Source organism: Scyliorhinus canicula, chromosome 15 (genome assembly GCF_902713615.1).
Source record: "Scyliorhinus canicula chromosome 15, sScyCan1.1, whole genome shotgun sequence".
NCBI lineage: Eukaryota > Metazoa > Chordata > Chondrichthyes > Carcharhiniformes > Scyliorhinidae > Scyliorhinus > Scyliorhinus canicula.
The window spans coordinates 20068949-20086761 of NC_052160.1; the positions used below are offsets into that span (position 1 = coordinate 20068949).

Genomic DNA, 17813 nt, shown 5'->3' on the forward strand with positions numbered 1-17813 from the left:
GACAGGTCTTTTGGGGTGGAGGTCAGCTTCTCCCCCCAGTGCCTCAGCGTGGCTGGGGGACCTGCTGGAGTCTCTGTCCTTGGAAAAGGTGAAATTTGCTCTGAGACGGGTTGATGATGGTTTCACCAGAGATGGGGTTGTTCATTTTACATTTTGGAGACCTGGTTGCTGCCGAGGGGTTGGGGGTCATCCAGTACTGTTGGTGTAAAAATGTTGAAAATGTTCAATGAAAATATATATTTTAAAAATTGATATGCGTCTGGCATTTACTGTATGTACGGAGTAGAACGCATTGACGAGGCACGGGAGCATGACATTCCGGCAGGCGCCCGGCGCCGGCCACGATTTTGGCCCCTAACTCCGCCAAATTACCTTTCCTGATTTGGGCGTCGGCCAACGCAGAATCCCGCCACCTAGGTTTTATTGTGGGATACCATGATATAAATTATTACTTTAGAGGAAAGCAGAAATAAAGTTAGGCCCATTATCAGTAACAACAACTTGCATTTATAAGGCACCTTTAACATATCAAGGTATTCCATGTTGGAGCGATTACTGAACACAATGTGGCATCAAGGCACCTAAGGATATATTAGGACCAGCTTGGTAAGAAAGAAAGATGAATAGTCGGCGAAGGATCTTGCTACAATGGAAGGATGCGAGGCCCCCAAGCGTGGAGACCTGGATCAATGACATGGCGGGTTTCATTAAGCTAGAGAAGGTCAAATTCGCCCTGAGAGGGTTGGTACAAGGGTTCTTTAGGCGGTGGCAACCTTTTCTCGACTTTCTGGCTCAACGATAGGGTACAGGGTCAGTAGCAGCAGCAACCCGGGGGGGGGAGGGGGAGGGAAAAGAGGGGGGGGGCAGACAATGACTATGTTTGTTTATTTAATTTTAATATATTTTTAAGTTCTTTTGTTGTTCATTGGGGTTGGGGGGGTGGGGGGATGTGATACATGCGTCGATACGGTCTGGGGGTGTCACAGTTATTATGGGTTATTTTGTTGCATTTCATTGTTTGTCGTTATGTTTTATATTTTCTGTAAAAAATTCCAATAAAAATTATATTTTAAAAAAAGAAAGATGAATAGTGAGGCAGAGATGATTCAAAAGGGAATCCTAGAATTTGGGGCCAAGGCAACGGAAGGCCTGGCCGGCAGAGGTGGAATAATTCAAATTGGGGCTGCGCAAGAGGCAAAAATTGGAGGAGTGGAGAGATCTGGGACGTTACAGGATGGGAGAAGGGAACAAAGATAGGGAGGGGCGAGGCCATGGAAGGATTTGAGAACCAGGATGAGAATTCTGTTTGAACCGGGGCCTGGCTGGGAGCCAATGTAGGTCAGAGAGCACAGATTAAAGTGATCAAAGTATACAAATAATTTACAAAGCGCGTTCGGAAAGAGCTGAAATGCCAGTTGAAAATTCAGGTGGTAGAAACATGAAGAGAAATTAAACAGAACATTTTACACCTAATAAATTTGCAGATTAAGCTATCAGGGAAGCCCATCGAAACAGGCGGTATAAATGGGATCAGGAAGCAATTAAATATGTTACATGATGGGTGAATAAAATGGGGTTTGAGAAGGTTGGTGGGCAGAAGTGATCCAAATTGGAAAAGGTTCATTTGTTCCAACAGTTTTTCAGAATGCGTATGGTTTAATTCCACTCTTAACTGAATGTCAGTTCACACTGTTCTCATCCATCAAGCTCAGCAAATCTGTATCGTGTGAAGAAGTCAAGAATTGGGCTTTCAACCAGGAGGGAAATCTCGCCTGCACGAATCATTCAGAATCTGCTGAGTGAACACCGATTTAAGTCATTAAGACTGCTGCCGCTTACCTAGTAACCCGCGGCTCACATTCTAGCTCAGGTATTTGAAAAGATGTGAAGCAATATAGTGGAAGTGCTCCACGGAACAAACTGCAGTTCACATGTTTAAGCTCCAATGACCTGTACCGGTTACCAAAATCTAATTTGCACAGGAAACCCGGCTAACAATTCACAAAAGCTGGTCCAGCCACTGACACGATCATATTCAAACGTGGGAGAGTGTCTCTGTTTGCTTTTTCAAACAGTGTGATATAAGTGTTTACCCTAGGGAGGAATCTCTACACTGCCTTAAGCATTGTTGGCTGCCCCGTTCTCTTTCACTGCCATCCTATGACTTTGCACGCTGCACTCGTATGTCTCCTCACAACGTTTCTCCTTCTGGGTCTCCGGTCATTTCCAGTGTCACCCAGGGCTCCATCCTTGATCCTCCTATTCCCCCTTTAATATTCCGCCCCCTTGTCAGCCTCATCTGAATGCACATAGTCAGCTGACGACCAACTCCATCACTCCACCAACAGCGCTGACTCCATTCTTCCCTGGTCTAGTCTTCAACCAAAATCACTCGAACCTGGAAAGCCGTTGACCTGGAACTTCAACTCTTTTTTTCTCTCTCTTCTGCCTGACCTGCTGAGCACTTCCAGTGTTTTCAGCTTCTATTATCAACAGAACACGTGAACAGGTCATTATCACATTGCCGTATGTGTGGGTTAACTGTGTGCGGGCTGACTGCCAATCCACGCACAATAACATATTGCTTCCCCAGAATATCAACACAAATCTAAAACAGCAGATGACCACAAAGGGACGCAGCAATTAGACCTGATTGTGCACTCAAGGTGACCAACTCTTATGAAGTAAGAGACACTTTGACCTTGGCACTGGACATGGGGAGGATGGGGAGGGCTATTGCTAGTGACCAATTGAGCAGGAAGCGGAGTGGGGGGATGAAGGGGGTTGGAGCTTCCAGTCACCATAAGAGTAAGGTGACAGGAGTGACTTAAAGTGACCAAAAATTACAACTTATCGTGTGCAGAGTGACAGCCTTATCTTCTCTCTACTGGTCAACTAGTGTGTCCCTTGTCTGGGGAACCATGAATTGTATTTCAATTTGAATTGTTTTTCGGAGAAAGTTAGGAGATTGATTAGGGGAATCACCATCAAAAAATACTTACATTGTTAAGGCACATGCAGCATCTATACCTAACGCACATTACCATTGGCCAGGGCCATTAATGGTGAGAAACACCTACAATCAGTTTTCCCACCGTAGCAGACTTTTACTGTTGCAGAAGAAACAATTGAACCTTTATAAAACCAATAGTTCCTAATGCCAGTGCAATAACACTTTATACAAATGGGTCATAATCTATTCTTATATACATGTTCATATATATTTAAGGTAAAGATTTATTTTAATAATTACTCAAGAGTACATCATCCTTATAGACACATGAGAAATTGGAGGGAATTTTTGATGAAAGGTTTTATGGTGACCACAAGGATAGTCAACAGATCTTCCCGTGGGCTTCATGGAATACAAATTCCGCTATCAGGTGGGTGGTTGCTTGCCCAATAGGAAATATATGGCGGGAGCTTAGAACCCGCTGTTCGAACCCAGAGCAGCAGCTCCGTAGATCCCCAGGCTTGGATACAAGTGCTGTAAGCCGCGGCAGTGGCCTTTTTCATTACTGCAATAAAAAGATTTGTTGTTGGACGTCTTGCCTTGGTGGAGTTATTGCATTGGCGACGAGGAGTAACAACATACTTTTCCCAGCAACCTACAGAGTTTAAAAAGAACAACTTCTCTGGTTCGCTTCGGTAAACTCAAACCCTATGACATTATCAGAAAAGATTGGCCCCAATACGTGGAGCTCATGTGTTACTTCTTCAGGGCTAATAACATTGTGGGAGATGATAAGCAGGAAGTGATTCTTTTGACAGCATGCGTGGCCCCGACATCCAGCGTGATAAAAAGCCTGACTATCCAGATGCCCCAACTCGAAAACGTTTGACAAGCTCGCAGACCTGGTGAAAAGTCACCATGACGTAAAGCCCTCCGTCATCAGCCAGAGGCACCGCTTAAACACAGCAAGGAGATCCCCGGGGGTACCCGCCACTGAATCTTTGACCAGATTGCAGAAACTGGCAGAACATTGTGAAGTCGGCACATTCCTGGCTGAAATGTTGGCGAGACAGATCGGTGTGAGAAATAAACAATATGACAACTCAGAAAAAAGTTACTGACAGTGCCCAATCTGGATCTATAAAAAGTGAGATATTTCTATCCGTGGAGAATGCAAAAAAGGGTTTCAGGAGCTAAAAAGACCACCAGAGAGCAATGTCCTTGTGTAAAAGTGTCCATTCCTCAACCAAAGGTGCCTGTGTAAATAGTCCTTCACCAAATCGGAGCTCAGCTCGCACACCCTGGCAGTCAAGGAAATAATATCACAGTCCGAAGGGTGCTGGAGAATCCACTCCAGAAGGTTGCAGATGTCAGACGATGGACTATTGTAAGCACTGCCGCAGGCCACGGCCAAGGCACAATCATAGGAATAGACACAACCCGTGCTGGTCAGGGTAGAAGCCAAGACTAGCACTGGCCCATACCATGTAGCTACACCGATTTCCAAAAACAGAGACGATGTCATTAAATTGGATCATTAGGATCAAGGTCACCCCCAATAACAATAGAACAGCTGGTAGATGGTCATCAATTGGACAGGTGATCTGTTCGACATGAGGAACTTCGGAGTTGGCTCCAGCTGGGTCCCTGGAATCATATTGGAGAAAACGGGACTTGTATCCTACAAGGCGAAGGTCCACGATAAGGTATGAGGAAACACCTGGACCACCTCAGAAATAGGGAATCTGTCTCCGTGCAAGCCTCACTAACTGCCACAGAGGTGGCCGTCACTAGTGGAGGGCAACAGCCTGTAGAGAATCCTGTGTCCGCATCCCATGATCATGAGAACTCAGGTTCCAAGATGGAAGCAGAGGAAGCAGGTGTTCTGACTGTAGCAGACACCGAGGAGAGTCCGCGTTGGCGACTCTTCGGCGTTCCGTCTGAAAGCGAAGGTCTCCATTTCGGTTCACACCTCCTGATCCAGTTCCATCCTCAACGGACTTCAGACCGATTGTGAAGAGGTGGAAGGGAGTTCTGAGAAAGAAACGGACTTGAGGGGAGGAGGGATGTTATGGTGACGACGAAGGACACGGGGGATTGTCAACTGATCTCCCCATGGGCTTCGTGGAATGTGAATACCCCTATTAGCAGCGGTAGCTCACCCAATAGGAAATGTATGGGGGGAATTAAAACCCACCGTTCCAACCCCGCTCGGCATCTCCAGAGGTCCCCGGGCTTGGGCGCATGTATTGTAAGCCGTGGCAGCGACCTTTTTCCTTCCTGCAATAAAGTGGGTTGTTATTGGAAGACGGTATTCCAGAAGGTAAAAGCCCTGACATGCCAGTCGTTTATTATAATCACTTTTCTAGCTTTTCTTTCATGATGCCTTGGTTTTAGAAATGAAAATCATTCCAAACACTCCAACATGCCAAACCAAGGTAGATAATAACTCAACGCTCTTAAGAGTCTTCAGCAGAGATTGATACTGGACAGGCAAAACTTAAAACACACTAAAATAAAGTGTTCCTTCTTCAACTTATATCAAACCTTTTGGGCGAAATTCTCCCAAAACGGGAGAAATCGTAAAACTGCCGTAAAACCCGGGCGGGTTTTACGGCAGCGCGCCCCTTCCCGACGGGGGACCGATTCTGGTCCCCCGTCGGGGCTAGCAGCCCGACATCGGAGGCTCCGACAAGTCGGGCTTAACGAAAATCGTTAAGCCCGCTTGCCGGAGTTAGCGCCGGCTGACGCGTCATATGACGTCAGCCGCGCATGCGCAGGTGGGAAGACTCCACCTGCGCATGCGCGGGTGACGTCATCGCGTTTTGCGCGAAACCCGCGCATGCGCGGGCCGGGTTGCCCCTCAGCCGCCCCGCGTATTGATACTGCGGGGCGGCGGAAGGACAAATAGTGCGCGGGCATCGGGCCCGCTGCCCGCGATCGGTGCCCACCGATCGCGGGCCCATGGCACCCTTGGCACGGCCGTGGTACTGCCGTGCCAATCGGTGCCATGGTTATTTTTTGCGAGTTTGTCACGACGTTTTTACGAACGGCAGGACCAGGTGTGTTTGCCGTTCGTAAAAAGGTCGTAAAGGGCTGGGACTTCGGCCCTTCTAACAGCTGAGAATCGCTGCCGGCCGTAAAAAAACGGCGGCAGCGATTCTTGTCGGGATTTCGGCGGGGGGGGGGGGGGGAGAATAGCGGGAGGGCGTCAAAAAAGTCGGGAAGGCCCTCCCGCTATTCTCCCACCCGTCGTGGGGGGCGGAGAATTTCGCCCTTTGTGCTTTCCAATAAGTGCCAATAGGAACAGTCTGGACAGCTATGCAAACAAGACCCGATAGGTCACTCGGTACCCCGCAATTATATATTAAGCGCCAATCTACACTAAAGCAGATTAGCAATATGCAGTAGTTCAAGGAAGGATGCAGAATTTGACCGCCTCTCCTTCAGAAGTATATTTCATTTGCATATTTACAGAAGAATGTTACATCTGATCCAGAGTGTTCAATTCTGGTCGCCACACTACCGGAAGGATGTGGAGGCTTCAGAGAAGGTGCAGAAGAGATTTACCAGGATGTTGCCTGGTATGAAGGGCATTAGCTATGAGGAGCGGTTGAATAAACTCGGTTTGTTCTCACTGGAACGACGGAGGTTGAGGGGCGACCTGATAGAGGTCTACAAAATTATGAAGGGCATAGACAGGATGGATAGTCAGAGGCTTTTCCCCAGGGTAGAGGAGTCAATTACTAGGGGGCATAGGTTTAAGGTGCGAGGGGCAAGGTTTAGAAGAGATGTACGAGGCAAGTTTTTTTACACAGAGGGTAGTGGGTGCCTGGAACTCGCTGCCGGAGGAGGTGGTGGAAGCAGGGACGATAGTGACATTTAAGGGGCATCTTGACAAATACATGAATAGGATGGGAATAGAGGGATACGGACCCAGGAAGTGTAGACGATTTTAGTTTAGACAGGCAGTATGGTTGGCCCGGGCTTGGAGGGCCGAAGGGCCTGTTCCTGTGCTGTACTTTTCTTTGTTCTTTGTTCTTTTGTTCAGAGGTTTTGAGCTACGCCATAAAACCTATATGTCGTGTGGATCATTCCAGTAGGAATTGCATCATGCAACTCAAAAAGAGCGAGATAGCACCACATGTAATGTAAAGTATAAAGGCTTTACAGTGCATCCGTCACAGACCATATTTCAAGAGGCTACAATTGGCAGGTTGGGATTGGAATTGATTGCTGCAGAAGTGCCAGACTTTTCCATTAATGAATGTTAATAGATATGGCTCAGTACTGCTGTAGTACAGCACAGTTCTGCATTTCAGATTAGCCTGGTGGATCGCACTAGAGTGAAGCTTCATAATTGTAATTGGGAAATGGCTAAGGGTCATAGCTCAGGACACTGCGACAGATCAAAAGAGGTAGGGAGAGGACAAAGTAAATCAAACAGGAGTGATTGAGAACATACCGAGCCTGGTTTTTAAAAATCCACCTTTTACAGGAGAAATAAGGGAGATAATAAGTGGTACATGTTTTAGGTGTTGAGAAAGAATGTACCAGGATGTAACAAGCTGAGTCCTGATCTCTCTATGGGAGGGAGGAAGACGTCGAAGTGTTCTGAAGCAACAAGAAGAGAAAGGTTGGCTGGACTTAGAGCATACCGATGGAAAGCAGAGAGATTGCAACTCCAACCTTTTTCCAGTACCTTTTCTGGGAAATATAAGAGTGGTCAATAACCAGGGGGCATAGATTTAAGGTAAGAGACAGGAGATTTAGAGGGAACGAGGACAAACCTTTTCACCCAGAGGGTGGTGGGAATCTGGAGCTCGCTGCCTGAAAGGGTGGTAGAGGCGGGAACCCTCACAACATTTAAGAAGCATTTAGATGAGCAGTTGAAACACCATGGGCGCAATTCTCCCATCGGGAGACTAAGTCCCGACGCCGGAGTGAAAACTGGAATGTTTCATTCCGGCATCGGAAGCCGCTCCCAGCCCCCTATTCTCCCGCCCCCGGCGCCGCCGCGTCATTTACGCACGCCGGGCCTTGGCGCCGCGTAAAAGCAGCAGCGCGTAAATGACGTGGCCGGCGCCGCATAAATGATGTCACCTGCGCATGCGCGGTTGCCGTCCTCCCCGCGGCCGCCCCGCAAGGAGATGTCGGATGGATCTTGCGGGGCGGTGGAGGAAAGGAGGTCCTCCTTCAGAGAGGCCGGCCCGCCGATCGGTGGGCACCGATCGCGGGCCAGACCCCCTTTGAGGCCCCCCCAAAGTGCAAGAACACCCCTCCCCCCACACAGGCTGCCCCCCCAGTGTTCCCATGCTGCCCCCCCAGTGTTCCCATGCTGTTCCCGCCGGCAGCGACCACGCGGGAGTCGCGTGCGGGTGCCGGGGCAGCGTGGCGGGACTCGCTCGGCGCCCCGCCGATTCTCCCACCCGGGGGGGGGATTCCACCCCATAGCATACAAGGCTATGGGCCAAGTGCTGGGTTAGAATCGATAGGTAGGTGCTTAATGGCCAGCACAGACATGATGGGCCGAGGGGCTTCTTGCTGTGCTGCAAGACACAATGACTAAGAAAACATCTCCCACATAGGGCTGGTGTCAAAACTTTGGGTGGCCTTGAGCTTTAAGGAAAGTGAAGAGCTGCTGAAATAGGGAGAAATAGCTTGGCCCAAAATAGGGTACGAAGCATCTTGAGGCAGCTTCCTGAATTGGAGCTACTGTGGCACTTTCCCCCTGAAATCAGAGAAGCCAAACAACTCAACACTTGAGATGAGCGTGGAACCCTGAATTGTAACGGGCCACCCTCGTTTGAATTACAGGAGGCGTGGGTGACCTGGGCTTAAACAGCTGTAAGAAACCGATTTCCTACCTCACCAGTGACGGGCAGAAAGGAGGTGAAGAATCATAGAATTTACAGTGCAGAAGGAGGCAATTCGGCCCATCGAGTCTGCACCGGCTCCTAGCCAAGGTCAACACCTCCCTCTATCCCAGTAACCCCACCCAACACTAAGGGCAATTTTGGACACTAAGGGCAATTTATCATGGCCAATCCAACTAACCTGCACATCTTTGGACTGTGGGAGGAAACCGGAGCACCCGGAAGAAACCCACGCACACACGGGGAGGATGTGCAGACTCTGCACAGACAGTGACCCAAGCCGGAATCGAACCTGGGACCCTGGAGCTGTGAAGCCATTGTGCTATCCACAATGCTACCGTGCTGCCCATAAGGGAATAAGGGAATAAGCCCATAAGAAGTAAGGGACCACTGCATTATGTGAGGAGCAATGGTTGTAATGGTTGTAATATCCATAAAAATCTTTAATCAAGTTTATAATTGAGCCTCATCGGAGTTTGGAAGTATATCCTTGCTCTGTTGCCTGTAATTCTTGATAAAGGTCAGGGTAAGGAATTATAAAGCTTGTACAAAACTGCCAAATTTCAACACTTTTCAAGCACTCGACAACTATTCAATGAGCACATTGTATTTATTATTCATGCAATGCACTTGTTATCCACAATATTCGACTGGATTGCATAATCAGATGGCACATCTGCTCTGGTGTGCAATGTTGCGGAATGTGCAATGTAACATTTCTGTATGGCTGACGCACGGCGCAGGGAGAATAATTTATGTTTTATGAACAGGTCCATCCACTGTGGCCAACAATGCACAGAAATAAGTGGAAAAAATAATTGTCTGTGATAAATAGATACATAGCAGACCAAAAGCTCACTTGTTACACAGAGAAGACAACCAACAGCTTTAAATGGGTCTGGATGGATTTTCTTTTGAGGAGAGACTGAGTAGGTTGGGCCTGTACTCATTGGAGTTTAGATGAATGAGAGGCGACCTTATTGATTCATATTGGATTCTCACAGGGCTTGGCAGGATGGATGCTGAGAGGTTGTTTCCCCTTGTGGGAGAGTTGAGGACCAAAGGCATAATCCCAGAGTAAGGGGTCACCCACTTAGGACAGAGATGAGGTGGAATTTCTTCACTCAGAGGGTAGTGAATCAGTGGAATTATTTACCGCATAGAACGGTAGAGGATGGGTGGCTAAGTATGTTCAAGGCTGAGATAAATAGACTTTTAATCAGTAAGGGAATCAAAGTTTATGGTGATACGGCAGCACAGTAGCACAGTGGTTAGCACTGTTGCTTCACAGCTCCATGGTCCAAGGCTCGATTCCGACTTGGGTCACTGTCCGCGTGGAGTCTGCACGTTCTCCTCGTGTCTGTGTGCGTTTCCTCCGGGTGCTCCGGTTTCCTCCCACAAGTCCCGAAGTTAGGTAATTTGGACATTCTGAATTCTCCCTCTGTGTACCCAAACAGGCACCGGATTGTGGCAACTGGGGGATTTTCACAGTAACTTCATTGCAGTGTTAATGTAAGCCTACTTGTGACAATAAAGCTTATTATTATTAGGTGGGAAAGTGGAGATGAGGAGTATCACATCGGATCAGTCATAATCTTACTGAATGGTGGAGCAGACTCGATAGGCCGGATGGCCTGCTTCTGCTCCTATGTCTTATGATCTTATGGTCTAACAGCAACAAAAACTGCAGTTATATTGCACCTTTAATGTGGTGAAACATTTCCAGGCATTTCACAGGAGCATTATCAAATATAATTTGACACCAAGCCACATAAGGAGATATTAGGAACAGCTGACCGAAGATTTGACAACGCGGTTGGCCTTTATCTGCATCTTAAAGGAGGAGGAGACAGCTACAGAGGTGCATAGGTTAAGGGAGAAAATTCGTGAGCTGAGGGCCAAGGTTGCTGAAGACATGGCCACCGATGATGGAGCAATTAATATTAGGGTTGTACTGGAGGCTGGAACTGGGGGACCCTAGAGATCCCAAAGAGTTGTGGGGCTGGCAGAGGTCACAGGAATAGGGAGCGGCGAGGCAACAGAGAGATATCAAAACAAGGATGGGAATTTTAAAGTTGAGGCATTGTCAGACTGGGTGCTCATGTTGGTCAGCGAGGGAGGGGATGATGGGTGAGAGGGATATGGTGCGCGTTAGTAAATGGGCAGCAGAGATTTGGATGGAAGTCAAGTTTATGGAGCGTGCAAAGTTATCCAACCCCACAGCACAATAAGAAGTACAATGAAAAATAGGTTTCAGAGGGCAGCACGGTGACGCAGTGGGTTAGCCCTGCTGCCTCATGGCGCCGAGGTCTCAGGTTCGATCCCGGCTCTGGGTCACTGTCCGTGGGGATTTTGCACATTCTCCCCGTGCCTGTGTGGGATTCGCCCCCACAACCCAAAAGATGTGCAGGGTAGGTCAATTGGCCACATTAACTTGACCCTTAATTGGAGAAAATGAATTGGGTATTCTAAATTTTTTTTTTTTTTAAATATGTTTCAATCTGGTGAAACAGAGAGACTATTCTTGAACTGATACTCCTGAACTCACAAATTTATTCAGTTAATTCTCTGTCTTCGGTAGGAAGAAATTACTGGGAGCATGGTTGGAGTTCCAAATGAAACAAGAGTTGCCTGTCGGATGAATTCAACCTGATGTTATTTTGGCAAACTGTGAAAACATCCAATATTTTGGAATGACAACTAAAAAAAAAGATCATTACTTCCCCTTCCGCCAACTCAACTGCGACCCTCAAAAGATTTCTTCTTTGGCCAATTCAGCCGTGCTGTTAAACCGTTCGGAAATGGTTCAGGCTCCAGGAGGACTGACTGCAAGTTGATTATTGCAGCAATGATTTCCCTACAGTACAGCGATTATCCCCAGTGCTAAGTAGCCTCCTCTGACGCTGATGCACCCATGGTCGATATAAACTTTGGATGTCCAGACAAGGGGGATTAGACGAAGGCGGAACTGTTGAAGGTGATTAAAAAACACTGAACGGAGGACTCTCCATGCAATGCGATAGTCGCGTGCGCACTCATGCTAAACAATTCCCAGTGTGCACATTCCAAATTCAGTCTCAGCAGTAACACCGAGGGGAGGTAATGAGTGGCAAAAGGTGAAATAAATAATTCAGCAGGTGAGAGTCAACACAAGTCACTCTTTCGGAGTCTCAAAATAGAAAGGTGCATTGTTTAAATTTAGCACTTGTTGTCAGTTGTGGCTCATTTGGTCGCATTTGTCACCGCTGAAATCGGAAGGTCATGGGTTCAAGTCTCACTTAAGGCGACAGTGCGGAAACAAGGCTGAAGCTTCAGTGAATTACTGAGAAATGTAGAGACTCGGTCTGTTCTGGTGAATGTGAAATATGCAGTGGTGTGGTTTTTTTTCCTGTTTTGAAGGAGAGCTGTCCTGGTGTCCTGACCAACATTCATCCCGCAACAAACACTACTCAAGCAGATAAACTGGCCACCCATCTCATTGTCATTTGTGCCGTGAACAAATTATTTGCAAGTGACTACAATGCAAAAATATTCCATTGGCTGCAAAGCATTTCAGAGCATGTTAAGAACATGAAAGGCTGTCAAACAGTAACGCAAGTGTTTTCTGTGTTAAAACAGGAGCAGGGTGACATCAAGCAGACTTCAGTGGGGGAGAAGCTTATTAAAAAATGACTCCCTTCCCAAGCAACTTCAAGCCTTCGCTGCCTTGAATTCCAGAATGCTAGAAGCTCAATTAACCGAAGCTACAAATGAGATTTCACCTAATCCCACTAAAAATGCAAATTAGCCAAACAACACATTGCTAAATAGTTTGCTAAGGGCCTGCACATCCTGTCCACAACCCTTACTTCAGGCTGTCGCAAATGAGGGTTCCTCCATTTTGTCAACATTTTCCGTTGAGAATTGCTATGTCAACATTTTATGTTCAACGTAACAATGACGTCTGTCACAGACTAATTGCAAGTTCTGGCCACTAGGTGCTCCCATGGAGCAAGTTCCTGAAGTCTCTCACTCGACTCTTACCATCTTTGGCTCAACAGCCCAAGTTACCAACATATCACTTGATCACTACAGATGTTTCTTATGCTTAACCATTACGTGAATATAGTTAGGGCAACATCTTCATGGTGTGAAGACAGTGCATGTAAACACACAGGATGCGATGCAAAAGGGAGAACGGTGAAATACATAGGGCAGGATTTTCCAGAAAGTTTTCGAACTGTGGTAGCAACGGGAGCTGCCGCGAGCTTCCCAATGCTCGGCCCAGCTTAGCCGGCAACGCTATTCAACGTTAATTGGTCCACTTAACGAGGCCTTACGGGCTTTTCGCCGCAAATGAAGGCTCACCAGCTGATTCGCCGGGACAGCACTCGTCAGCCCCCGGCTAACAAGGTCGAGCAGCACTTAAAACAGCACTTGCCCAGCCAACCCCAGCCAGCTGACAACAATGGCGTTCAGGAGACCGGCCCCAAGATTCGGGGATGCAGATCTGGTCAGGCTCCAAGATGCAGTGGAGGCCAGGAGGGACGACCTATTACCCCGAGGCTCCCAGAGGGCAGCCACAGGGCAGTCAGTGCTGCCTGGGGTGAGGTGATGGCAGCTATGAGCGCCAGGAGGGTAACCAGAAGGACTGGCCTCCAGTGCCGGAAAAAGGTCAACGACCTACACCGGGCAGCACGAGTGGGTAATACCAACACCACCACCCCCCCCCCCTCCCCCACCATGCCCCGAGAGCTTTCCGCCCTCACACAAGCATCCACTCCACAACTGTGAACCCCAACCCTCCCTCCACCCCGTCTCCATTCAACCCACCCCAACCCTTCCTTTACAACCCCATCCCACCGCTGTGAACCACGCATGTGGCTAATGATGCCCACTCTGTGTCTCCTCTGGAAAAGTTCTCACACCATCTCCGGGGGAACGCCCAGACTAGCAGAGGCTTGCCTGACACAAGAATCCTCATCCCCTTCGAGGGGCGGGTCCTGGAGGTGACTGGGATGGCTGAGGACAGGGCGGTCACCAACGCGAAGGCTGGCGGATGCCGCAGAGGTGAGGAACCACCGGGCCCCAGCCAAAGGACCTGTCAAACGTGAGTTGTTATTGCCTTACTGACTGACCCATCCCTCCCACTGACCACAAGTCCATTCTCCCGCAGGTCCTCCAGCCAATGGCGCCAGCCCATCTCAGGTGGCCCTCTCCTCCAAGAAAGACACGGTTGAGACGTCACAGCAGCCATCCCCACCCTCCACCAGCACAGATAGATGAACCTCGGTGGGAAATGTGGACAGGCTTCTGGGACGTAATCTGGTGAGCACCACACGTCAAGGGGAAACAGGAATCCCAGGCGAGACAGCTGTCGGAGGTCAGCTGCTGGGTCCCAGCCTGATGCTGAGTCTATGGAAGGGGTATACTCGGAGGTGATGGAGATGTTAGGGTGCAGCCATGACAGAGGGAGATCTCAGTGACACTCTAGAAGGTCCATAGCCGATTGGAGGAGTCCCAGAGGTTAAGGGCATAGGAGATGTCGCCGGCAATGCGTGGCACTGAGGACAACACTGCTAGGGTGGAGACTGCAGTAGAGCAAGGTGCACGATGGCGACACCATCAATGAAGGAGGTCGGGGGCGGCCATGGCTGAGGGCCTTGGCAGAATGTCTGCCTCGCTGGGGGATGTCAACCAGCACCAGGCTGACCTTGATGAGGTTTTGTGGAACATGTCCCAGTCGCAGACAGGCATTGCTGAGGTGCTGCAGAGCATGTCCCAGTCACTGAGGGGCATCACCTTGGGCATCGACACAATGGTGCGGACCATGGGGAACAGCCAGGGCTGGCAGAGCCAAATGAAGCAGGGGCAGCCGGGACTCGAACCAAGATGCCCCCACCCTCTCATGGCAGCCCACCCCTTGCGGTGCATTCCCAACCCGCAGCCGAGGGTGCCCCCACCCCCCGCCGAGCACTGGGACGGCAAGCCGCGGGTTCTTTGCCTGAGATCAAAGATGGCTACTTACCTCCTCGGCTCCCCACAGAAGCCCATCCAACAAATTCATGTCTTTCAAAAGGAGTACTAATCGGCGCCAGCGTGACCATTTGCTGGGAGGCTGATGAATGACGGGAGGCCATTGGATAAGGGGTGACTCTCATTAATTGTATAGAAATGGGGCTTAAGTGGTGATAATTGGTTTGTCGCCACGCTACGGCGAGATCCCGATTTCGCCTATGGGAGCCGGCCGGTTGCATCACAAACTGTTTGGCGCCTGGCATGGTTCTCGTTTTCAGCCTCTCCCGCTATTCACTGGCCTAGTTTCGCTCGAGTCAGAGCGCAATGAGGCCGGAGAATCGTGCCCATAATTTACTCCATAAGTAAGGATAACCTGACAGAAAAATGACAGAAAGCACTGCCAGGGGGAAAATACACTGGGCATTCCATGGTGCCATGCCGCATCTTTGCTTGTGCAGTGGATGTTGGCATGACTTATGTGTTAGTCAGTACTAGGGGTATTACGGTACCCAAGTTGATTCTGTAAGACCATTGGTGTGGGAGGTACCTGAGACAGCAAGTTCACTGGTGAAGCCTGCCTGCTGGTTCCGACCAGTAAGGCAGAGTATAAGAGCCTGTGTCTCCCTAGCAGCTGCATTCTGTACCTACGCTGCTGGGGGAAACATCTAGTCCAATAAAGCCTTCAATTGTCGTCCAATCTCGCTTCTGGAGTCATTGATCGAGCATCAATTTATTGGACTAGATTTTAAAGAATGGAGCTCCGAATCAAGCCGGAGTGTCTGCAACTCAGCCCCCACGCGGCAAACTCAGCGGCAACCTTCAAACACTGGCTGGCGTGCTTCAACGGGTACCTCAGGACGGCCACAACTACACCCACGGAGAACCAGAAGATGCAAGTTCTCCACTCGAGGGTGAGCCCAGACATCTACACTCTCATCGAGGATGCGGACAATTTCGAGGCCGCAATGGCCCTGTTGAAAGGACACTATATTCGCCCAGTAAACCAGGTCTACGCCTGACATCTGCTAGTGACAAGGCGACAAATCCCCGGGGAATTGCTGGATGAATTCTACCGTGCGCTCCTGGTATTAGGTAGGAACTGTGACTGCCCGCAAGTTTCAGCCTGCGACCACACAGAACTTTTAATCAGGGACGTATTTGTTGCAGGTATGCTGTCCTCCCAAATCCGCCAGCGGTTGCGAGAGAAAGAGACACTAGGCCTCAAGGAGGCATGTTCCCGAGCCACGTGCGGGCCTGGGTGCCGCCACCTTGTTCCCCAGGGACCACGTGCGACGGATGGGCGCCGCCATCCTGCACACCCCCGGCCATGTGCGACCAGTGGGTGCCGCCAACTTGGCTGGAGTCTCAGGACCCCGATTCGGATGACCACACACCGCCCGAGGAAAATCTCCAAAGTTCACCACGACTCGCCTCGGTGACCCTGGACCAGTCTCGGCCCCGAACGCTCTTGACCGCGACGCCGACCGTACTCATCAACGGGCACGAAACATCCTGCCTGATCGACTCCGGGAGCACAGAGAGCTTCCTACACCCCGTCACGGTAAGGCGCTGTTCTCTTACCTTCCACCCAGTTAACCAAAGAATCTCCCTGGCCTCCGGGTCTCACTCTGTAGAGATCAAAAGGTTCTGCATAGCTAACCTCACGGTTCAGGGAGGATCAGACCTTCAACAGGTATACGCAACTCGACGTGTACCCTCTCCCCCGCATATCTGACTTGGTCAATCAGATTACACAATACAAGGTCTTTTCCACGGTGGATCTCAAGTCCGCCTACCACCAGCTCCCCATCCGCCATAGCGACCGCCAATACACTGCATTCGAAGCGGATGGGCGGCTCTACCACTTCCTAAGGGTTCCCTTCAGTGTCATAAATGGAGTCTCGGTCTTCCAACGGGAGATGGACCAAATGGTTGACCGGTACGGTTTGCGGGCCATGTTTGTGTACCTCGATAACGTCACCATCTGCGGCCACGACCAGCAGGACCACGACACCAACCTCCAAAAATTCCTCCATACTGCAAAAATCCTTTACCTAACCTACAACAAGGACAAATGCGTGTTCAGCACCAACCGTCTAGCCATCCTCGGTTACGTAGTGCATGATGGAGTTATAGGCCCAGATCCCGAACGCATGCGCCCCCTCATGGAGTTTCCCCTCCCCCACTGCTCCAAGGCCCTGAAACGCTGCCTGGGATTTTTTTCATATTACGCCCAGTGGGTCCCCAACTATGCGGACAAGGCCCGCCCACTAATTCAATCCACGGTTTTTCCCCAGTCGGCAGAGGCCCACCAGGCTTTCAGTCGCATCAAAGCGGACATCGCAAAGGCCACGATGCACGCAATCGATGAATCCCTTCCGTTCCAAGTCGAGAGCGACCCGTCCGACGTAGCTCTGGTGGCCACCCTCAACCAAGTTGGCAGACCCGTGGCCTTCTTCCCACGTACCCTCCACGCTTCAGAAATCCGCCACTCCTCCGTTGAAAAGGAGGACCAGGCCATAGTAGAAGCTGTGCGACACTGGAGGCATTACCTGGCCGGCAGGAGATTCATTCTCCTCACTGACCAACGGTCGGTAGCTTTCATGTTCGATAATGCACAGCGGGGCAAGATAAAGAACGATAAGATCTTACGATGGAGGATCGAGCTCTCCACCTACAACTAAGAGATCTTGTATCATCCTGGGAAGCTAAACGAGTCTCCTGATGCCCTATCCCGCGGCCAATGAAATGGAAAAATGAAATGAAAATCGCTTATTGTCACGAGTAGGCTTCAATGAAGTTACTGTGAAAAGCCCTAGTCGCCACATTCCGGCGCCTGTCCGGGGAGGTTGGTACGGAAATCGAACCGTGCTGCGGCCTGCTTGGTCTGCTTTAAAAGCCAGCGATTTAGCCTTGTGAGCTAAACCAGCCCCTATGCACAAGTGGACCGACTCCGCACCCTCAACAAGGACCTCTGCCACCCGGGG

At 49.7% G+C, this 17813-nt stretch overlaps 1 protein-coding gene across 2 annotated transcripts in view; it reads right to left on the minus strand.

Moving 5' to 3' along the window:
* LOC119978211 (ras-related protein Rab-26-like) overlaps positions 1-17813 on the minus strand; it is a 378668-nt gene that overhangs the window by 352004 nt on the left and 8851 nt on the right. The window lies entirely within an intron of this gene.